Source organism: Engraulis encrasicolus, chromosome 22 (assembly GCF_034702125.1).
Source record: "Engraulis encrasicolus isolate BLACKSEA-1 chromosome 22, IST_EnEncr_1.0, whole genome shotgun sequence".
Classification (NCBI taxonomy): domain Eukaryota; kingdom Metazoa; phylum Chordata; class Actinopteri; order Clupeiformes; family Engraulidae; genus Engraulis; species Engraulis encrasicolus.
This window is the reverse complement of record NC_085878.1, coordinates 8,545,547-8,555,245: the sequence shown is the minus strand read 5'-3', so window position 1 is coordinate 8,555,245 and position 9,699 is coordinate 8,545,547.

Genomic DNA, 9,699 nt, shown 5'->3' with positions numbered 1-9,699 from the left:
GGGTGGATGATGACAGATGATGTTTTTGATTGTTTTTGATACCAGATGTTTTCATTCCTGTGTTGTCATGTGTCTGTAACCCCCCTCCCCCCCTCTCTCTCTCCTGTGTCACGTTTGATCTTACAACACAGTATGCTGCTGGAGAAACACATTGTATGCAAGCTCCTCTCTCTCACACACAACATACACACAACATACACAATACACATCAAGCTCCTCTCTCTCACACACAACATACACATCTTACACAATACACATCATGCTCCTCTTAGCTCACACACACACACACACACACACACAAAATGCACAACACACATGTAGGCTTTCACGCAGTGCAATCATACACAGACCATAACACAAAGGCACTAAACACACACACACACACATACTTGTTGGTTTCACTACAGGTTAAACGTGTGTGTGTGTTTGTGCATGTACTGACGGGGTGTGTATAGCTGGTTGACTCTAAGAGGATTTGTGTGGAATGTTGTTCATAATTGGTGCTACTATGTATGAGGGTGAATGGAGCAGTATGATATATATGGAGAGTTTTGCTGCAAAATGTCATTAAACGCCATTTTTTTAACTTTTGCATTTTGTTATGGGAAAAGACTGCTTCAGATGCCCTTACTGTACATCTGTGTGAATTCTTGGCATTCAGATATTTTGAGAACCTACTTTTAAAACCTACAGTATATGAAATGCATTTTGCAATGCAATGCCCAGTACAAAAATGTTAATTTCCCAAGAGATTGTTGCAAATTGGTTATATGTTGCTTTGCAGCGAAGCTCTCCATATAGTATGGGCAGTATGCAGTATGCAGTATGTGTAATCTAGTGGAGTCAGTATGCAGTATGTCTAATGTAGTAGAGTCAGATAGTCATGTAGAGAAGTAGAATGATAGCAGAGGTGGGCTTCACATCCAGGCTGGATTTAGGATTTAGGATTTAGGAAGTTTAAAGTCACATATTTCTACCTGCCAACTGATCTGATCAACCTCTCTCTTCAGGTAGATCAGCAAATTAGTGAACTCATCATTCTCTATTGAGGACAAAGGCAGATAGAAAACATGGAGTAGCTTTCATTTTCTAACTCCAGAGAGGTGCAGCCTGCTAAGAAGCTGGTTCAGGAGTAAACCAGGTTAAGTTAAGAGGTAAATCATCTAATAGAAGAGCCTGGAGTACTCGTTTACTAAGAAAATTAAATGAGGACTCCAGGCTCTTCTATTAGGTGATTTACCTCTTAACTTAACCTGGTTTACTCCTGAACCAGCTACTTAGTATAGGCCTCAGTGTGTGCACCTCTGTCCGCTAGATATGGTAGTGTAGTGTGCTTCAGTAGTATAGTAGAGTAGTGTAGTAGAGTAGTAGTAGAGTCTGCCAGTATGGAGACTAGTAGTATGGTAGTGCGGAGGGTGTGTAGTGTAGTATACTTCTTTTCCTCTGTTTATACGTCTCCCCCCTCCCTTCCCCCCAAAGACCTGTTTGTATAACACTGTTTCTAACACTAATAAAATCAGACTCGCTGTGTATATACAGTATGCAATGGTGTGTGTGTCTCTGTGTATATACAGTATGTAATGGTGTGTGTGTCTATGTTTATATGTGGGTGTGTCTGAGTATATTTGTGTGTGTGTGTGTGTCTGTGTACGTGTGTGTGTGTGTGGAGGGGGGGGGGGGGGGGGGGGGGGGGGGGGGGGGGGATATATGCAACGCACACACACACACCACCACAGAATAAAGAAAAACATGAAGACATAGCTCAGCAAAGCCCTTGACCATGGCTAAGGCCTCTGCGCGCACGCACACACACACACACACATAGTCCTGGACCAGCCATGTAGACCCGTTCGCAATTTTGAGTTGGGGGCGTTTCTCACTGGAATTGAGTTAGTGGGTTCCTAGACATTAAAAATCACGGAGGTGCTCGTCCACCATAGTGCCAGATTTTTCACAATATGGCCGCCAAATATGGCCGCCATTGCCTATGACAAATATCTGTCTTTTTTACTTTTAAACTGTTCATACACATGACATACATCAATTCTGACCATTTTTTGGAGAGGAATTCAATTCTGACAATTACATGAGGAGGATGTGTGATTTTGACCTTAAAAGGTCATTGCCAAGGTCAAATTTGCTATTCTGATGAACGTTAGTAGACTTCCATTGTAAAAATGAGAGACAAATGATCAATTATGGCATGAGGAGTTATTTGGTGATATTACTATGATTATTTGTGTCAGTATAGTCCTTAAAAGGTCAAGGTCAAGGTCAAGGTATTTTTCCTATTCTGAAGAACTCAGCCATGTGCTTGCCCTTTAGGTCATTGTTAAGAATAAGGAAATGTAAATCTAACATTTCTAACATTTCATATTTCTTAACACTTTAGGGACCATCATATCATGAACATTTAATGAATAAATGTCATGATAAAGGCCTAGGCTTAAATTACGCCCAAAACACAATAAATTAACTAAGGTGGAACATTGTAACATTAATTAAGGTGGAAGATAACACATAATGTACACACAGTATTTTCTGTTTTTGTACTGAATTTGTGTATGCATGCAATTTAGTGGGATGTGTTTTTACAATGGCTCCTCATTTTTCCTTGGCAAAATATAGTCCGTGAAACTCCAGCAGCATTTTCGATTTTCACACTGTCCTGCACATTTACATAATTTAAGCACACCTTATGATTACGGTTTCAGGCATTTTAATGGCAGGAGTATGCAAGATGTGTGCTCCTGCCACCCATGTTGCTTAGGCTCATGCCTTATTTTGGGGTCCTTGGTTCTTGCAAGTATGTTGCAGACCAGGCACGTGCACTCCAATACGGCAGGGGAGGCACGGCCTCACCAGCTCCAGAGAGAATGATGAGATGCAGTTAATGTGAATAATAGTAACAATAACAGCTATTGTTTTCGAGCATCTGCACCATAACTACCATTTGAGCAGTATTTAAACAGTTTCACTCATTTTCAATCATTTCCGTGGCCAAAATCGTAATATTTGCCCATTTCATGTCAAATTGTTCCGAATATGCTGAATTTGGGGCAACTCTGAACTGGCTTCACCCCGGATTGCGCAATCCCTCGTTAACAAAGTTGCGCGCATGCGCCATGTTGCTCGTTCTGTGAATGCAACCTGGTAATATTGTATTAAACGTTTTTATACACTTAATAGAAGTATGTATGGTGTGCCCTCATTTCCTGATATTTTTTAAATATTTTCTACGTGGGATTATCATTTCTTTACTCTGGACGCTTTGGCATAACGCCCACTGAAATATACAATGGTGAGGCGAGCAGTAGCCTGGCCGCAGACTCCTTCTGGTGTTGAGTCTTGCTGGACAGTTACGTCATAGCGAATCTGAAGTTCACAGTACAGTCAGTCGGTGTTGTTGGCTAGCTTGTTCACGTTGACTGCTACAAGTGGATTTCATAACGAAACTAAGAGCATTCTCAAAGTTGGATTTCCAAGGGGAAAATATGTGATAAAGAATGGAGGACCGACAGAGCTGAAGGGTTTTCTACACAGGTGACCGGTCAGAATAACTACCCGATCATTTCAAAGTGAGTGGTACAACACTGCAGAAAATATTGTTGTTTCCCCTGTGTCTTGTTTGCAACCGGCGAGAATGTGTGGAAGACCATTCGCATGGGATTTTACGACTTAACAATTTACTAAGGACTAAGGAGCCTCACGAAACACAAATCCTCGCGGCTACTCATATTCAATGCCAAATTGCTTTGGACGTTTGGGGCGACGTTTGGGGCTTTGGATGAACAGCACCGGCTAAAGTAACGTTAGCATGCACAACGCTAAAGTGAAGGAAAAGAGCGGCGCATGGACCTGATGCACGAGTTCAGGTAGGACCAATTTCCTATGTGTGTGAAGCCTGTGTTTGTGAGACCCGTGGGGAGGGAGAGAATCCGCCGTGATTCTTGTCCAGTGTGGTAGCTTTTGTTATGGGCACCGGATTCTCATGTGCCCGGTAACTGTTTGTAAAGTTGAGTACAGGGTACCGTTGAGGTAAATCAAATATACCCGTGTAACTACAAGACTCTGATTTAATTCCAAGGTGTAGGCATAACAGAAATGACAGTCCCAAAATATTTGGTGACCATATCGAAGCGTGTGTAATATCTGTTTACTTTGACATTCGCTTCCTGCCACACCTTTGTTCCACATCGCTTGCCGTAGCCTCGTACAAGTAGATGTAGGCCTACATTTGCACGAGAATCCAGTTCGTATCACGAAAGCTATCACACCGGTTTGTTCGCCGTGGTGCTCAGTGGTCTATATGACACCATGTTTTGAATCCTGTGTGTCTTGAGCATCCGCCGTGATGCTCAGTCTACATTGCTGCTGCTGTGTGGTTTATGTGAGATCACTGTTTGAATCCTGTGTGTGTGTGTGTGTGTGAGAGCAGTGGGCTGTGAAGGAGCTTACACTCTCCACTACTCTCCCCTCACCTACCCTCCTCTTCTCCCCTCCTTTTCTCCTCTCCTCTCCTCTCCTCTCCTTTCCTCTCCTCTCCTTTCCTCTCCCCCTCTCCTCTCTTCTCTCCTTTCCTCTCCCCCTCTCCTCTCTTCTCTCCTTTCCTCTCCCCCTCTCCTCTCTTTTCCCATCTCCTCTCCTCTTCTCTCTTCTCCTCTCCCTCTCCTCTCCTCTCCTTGAGCTCCTCTCCTCCTCCTCTCCACTCCTCCTCCTTTCTCCTCTCATCTCTTCTCCTCCCATCTCCTCTCTCCTCTTCTCTCCTCCTCTCCTCTCCCCCCCTTCTCTCCTCTCCTCTCCTCTCCTCTCCTCTCCACTACTCTCCTCTCCTCTGCTCTGCTGTCCACATTGGTGCTGTGTGGTATATGTGAGACCACTGTTTGAATCCTGTGTGTGTGTGTGTGTGTGTGTGTGTGTGTGTGTGTGTGTGTGTGTGTGTGTGTGTGTGTGTGTGTGTGTGTGTGTGTGTGTGTGTGTGTGTGTGAGAGAGAGATCTAATAGCATTTTCTCTGCGGAAATGCAGTAAGCTTATGTCAAAATATGTAGGCCTACCTTATGTTAAGAAAGCTGCTATGACATATGGAACTTGTCGGTAGGCCTATTTGGCAATTATTTATTTGAAAATCTGATATTGAAAAAGTTGCCTCACCAGCCATAAATCCCAGCGCACGTTACTGTTGCAGACTCTATGAACTAGAAATGCCCCTCTCTGAATGTGCCCTCTTATAGCACTACTGATGGGAGGAAGAGCATTGATTCCATCACCACTGCTGTACATTTATACTCTATGATCATCAACATCAAACAGCTGTTGTGGTTGATCTGGCCCCAGCCCAGACACGCACCAAGTACTTCCCAGCCAATGTTGCATCTTGCTCGGTCAATATTTTGGCCTCTCCAAAGATAGCAAGTACTGGACTGGATCAGAAACCATGGCTGCATGTTTAGTCCCAACCTCATGCAACCCCCCTACTCAGGCAATCATCTCCTTACAGGATATGCTCTTTGATCACAGTTTTTGTCAGTGATGCTCCAAGATGAGAGACTTATTGATGGAGGGGAAGCATTCTCTTCATCTAGCCAGTGCCATACTGCTGGCAAATCTCCTGCATACCAAGTTCTTCGAAATATGGGCTGTAGTGGAAAAGCAATGCAAATGTGTCTGTATCATTTGAGTCTATTACAACTCTTCTGCACTGCTTCACACGAACAGCCCACTCAACATGCACCAGCAACCTGGCCTAAGCCTCATCAACGCAGTTCAAGAGCTCTGGAATCTCTTCACCATCAGCTGACTTTGCTGGTAGCACCTCATCATCAACAACAACAGGGGCTGACAATGACAGTTGCCTCTGGTTTGATAATAAATCATGTCTGGAACTAACAATTGGAGATTTCACTTTTTCTCCACAGAGGCCCGGAACTTATCAAGTTGGTGAGGAGTGGGTGTTATTCCATTCACGCCAATGATGTCAACGGCTGTTGTTGAGTTGGTACACCGCATGCGTTCACCTTCCTTCAATGACATCTCAATGTAGGAGTCACAAGATGGATGAGCTCTGGATGTCAGCAGAGGGATACTGCTGAGTTGATGATGGCATTGATGACAGCACCTAAATTCTGCCAGAGGCATATGACGGATCTTTGACATGAAGTCTACCCGAACATGAGGGCAATAAGTAGACTCAGAGCTTCATTGGGTGAGATTAAGGTGAGGCTCAATTTCAATGACAAGCTTTGACTTGTTAACAACCAACAGAAGGTCACCATCTAACAGGGGTGATGCTGAAAGGACATCATGAGATCTGCTGAATACTCATGCCCCGTTCCTCAGCAATGTCCATCCTCCTATGTGCCTCAGCTATGTCTTTAGATGAGACCAACTTCTGCTCCTTTACGATGATTGCTGGTGTCTTCTATGGTTGATCTTTGTACTGCAGAAGATTCCTTTTTGAAACAGTTCCACTTATCTCATGTTCTTGAGAACTAACCTATCCTGCCAGTATAAGCTGAAAACAAGCTTGCAAGCAAGCTTTGGAGACGGTTGCGCAGGCGAGGTTCGACACTCCTGTTAACAACCTGGTTGCTGAGCAGATTGTGCAGTGGAACGGGCGCATTAACGGTTAATGAGTATGGATTCTGCGGATCCACCACAAAGTCCAGCAACAACAATTACACATTTCGGTTGAATGTAAGGCACGGAGTGGTGATCAGTGTATGTTGGAGGTGGCATTCTGTCCGCTTCAAAGTGGTGTTGTTGGTGAGAAAGTTGAGGACATCAGTGATCATTCTAATCTGATGGAAAGAACTCAAACTTTGCTGCAACATTAACATTGCGTGTGGCTCCTACTACAAACTGTCCTCCATGACCCTTGCATACTCTCTGAATGCTGCTCAAACTTTATGTCACCTCGCACAGAAGTAAGAGGCTACTGCAGTTACGTTCTGCAAAGATTGGCATAGGACGTTATGGTAGCCACATATTGATTTATTTTCCTTCTCTTTCAGAGACAACAGCATTTTTAATGATGGCCGCCAAATCCAGCCAAACTTCAAAGAATTGTTTTTCAGGGTATTGGTTACAGTCCCTGGAGCAGGATGGGGTCAGATCCCTTGGTAAAGGGCACTGCAGACATGGATGGCAGAGTAGGGAGTGGTACGGGGGGGATTCGAACCTGCAACCCCTAGCTTGAAAGACCAACTCTCTAACCACTAGGCCACAGATGACCCCATGTATAATGTATAATCCTCCCTTGTAAGTGCTAGGAATGGTTTTCTGATGGTTTTTCAAGCATTCCACAACATAGCTAGCAAGAAGACTGGTCAGATCTGATTGTCTGGTAGCTTGAACATGAACCAATCCTGTGAAAAGTTGCGAGAAGGTTCTTGATGTGATTCTCTGACACACTTCTCCTCTTCTAGTGGGGGCTTATTCTTAATAATGACCTAATAGGCAAGCACATGGCCAAGTTCTTCAGAATAGGGAAAAGACCTGGAACATGACCTTGACCTTGACCTTTTAAGGACTATACTGACACTATACTGACACAAAATAATCATGGCAATATCAGCAAATAACTCCTCATACCATAATTGAGAATTTGTTTCTCATTTTTACAATGAAAGTCTATTGACATTCTTCAGAATAGCAAATTTGACCTCGACAATGACCTTTTAAGGTCACAATCACACATTCTCCTCATGAAATTGTCAGAAATGATTTCCCCTCCAAAAAGTGGTCAGAATTGATGTATGGCATGTGTATAAACAGTTTAAAAGTAAAAAACCCAGGTTTTTGTCATAGGCGATGGCGGCCATATTTGGCGGCCATATTGTGAAAAATCTGGCACTATGGTGGACGAGCACCTCCGTGATTTTTAATGTCTAGGAACCCACTAACTCAATTCCAGTGAGAAACGCCCCCAACTCAAAATTGCAAATGATCTACAGGGCTGGTCCAGGACTACAGCCCCTGTTCTCGGCAAAGCCTGTGTTCAACCCTCTAAGGCCACACACACACAGCCCCTGTTCTCGGCAAAGCCTGTGTTCAACCCTCTAAGGCCTCTCTCTGTTCATAGTTGCCAGGGGTTATTTCCATTATCTTGACTTCCCGTCCTCCCTTGTGCTCGAGACCTCATGATGACGTCGCAGGACTTCATCAACGATAGATGTTTAATTCAGTATGCCGTAAAAAGCATAATTCAAAGGTCATTTTACATTTGCAATGGGGATGTTGAATGGGGGAAAAGTCCCCAAAATTGCTGGGAACTGACTGCTTAGATTTCTCCAGAGAGATGTAGTGATAGTGGGGCACCAGCAAAGCGTGAGGCCACAAGAACAAGTTGAGGAGGGGCAGTCTGGGTAATGGAATGGACAGCACATCATCTTTGCTGGGCTTTCACCCCGACCACCCCCAACGCTTACCCTTACCCTAACCCCCCAGGGGAAATCCAGATGGGTCCAGGGGAGCCAATCGTCGTTCAGCTTATTTTGTTATTTTATTGTTCTTGGCAAGCCAAGTTATATTTGGATGGCGCATTTCATCTAAAAGGGCACAGAGTTCAAAACGAGTGACATATAAAAAGCACAAAAACACAGTGGATGAAGCCGGGATGAAAATAAGCAGGATAAATAAAAGGAAGACTATTAAAGGAATTATGTTACTTTTTGTTCCTTCTGCAGCCCCATAACGCACGCTGTAATAGTCACTGGACAAGTTTGCTACCGCAGTACTTCACTACACAGGGCCTTTAGTAAAACATTACTACCATAGTACTACACCACTATGACAGTACACAGGGCCTTTAGTAATACATTACTACCATAGTACTACACCACTATGACAGTACACAGGGCCTTTAGTAATACATTACTACCATAGTACTACACCACTATGACAGTACACAGGGCCTTTAGTAATACATTACTACCATAGTACTACACCACTATGACAGTACACAGGGTCTTTAGTAATAAATACCTATCATAGTACTACACCATGACAGTGCAGAGACTTTAGTAATACATTGGTCATTGCCATTCTGGTTACAGCTAATTTATAACAGTGACCATGTCTTAGGCGGTTAAACACAGAAGGTTCATTTAAATGTCCCTTGTACAACTAAAAGCACAAAAGACAGAAGATGAATGAAAGGATGACAGTAAAAAGGAAAAATTAAGAGTAAAAATGAAATGAGGATAAGAATAAAATAAAACATGATCATTTTAAATACAGGAGTTATAACGTGTTGTGTTCTGCTGTAAATGTACTGTACATGTGGTCCAGTCAGGTTAAGGCCAGATTCCCCTTAAGGTCCAGAAACGCCCCTGACTATGAATACATGAAATCTCTACATCTCTACCACAGTCTCTCTCTTACAGTACAGTCTCTCTCACACACACACAGTCTCACAACCACACACACACACACACAGTCTCACAACCACACACACACACACACACAGTCTCACAAACACACACACACACACACACACACACACACACACACACACATCGCAATCTCTCAATCTGTAACTAAACACACACAATCTGTCAATCTCCACCAAAACACACGCTCACAAAAAACATGCACATGTGCAAGCGTGATGCGAGCAAAGCACATGTGCCGGCGCATACACACACACACAATCTTATTCAACACAAACTCACTACTCACAATGAAGACAACAATTTTTT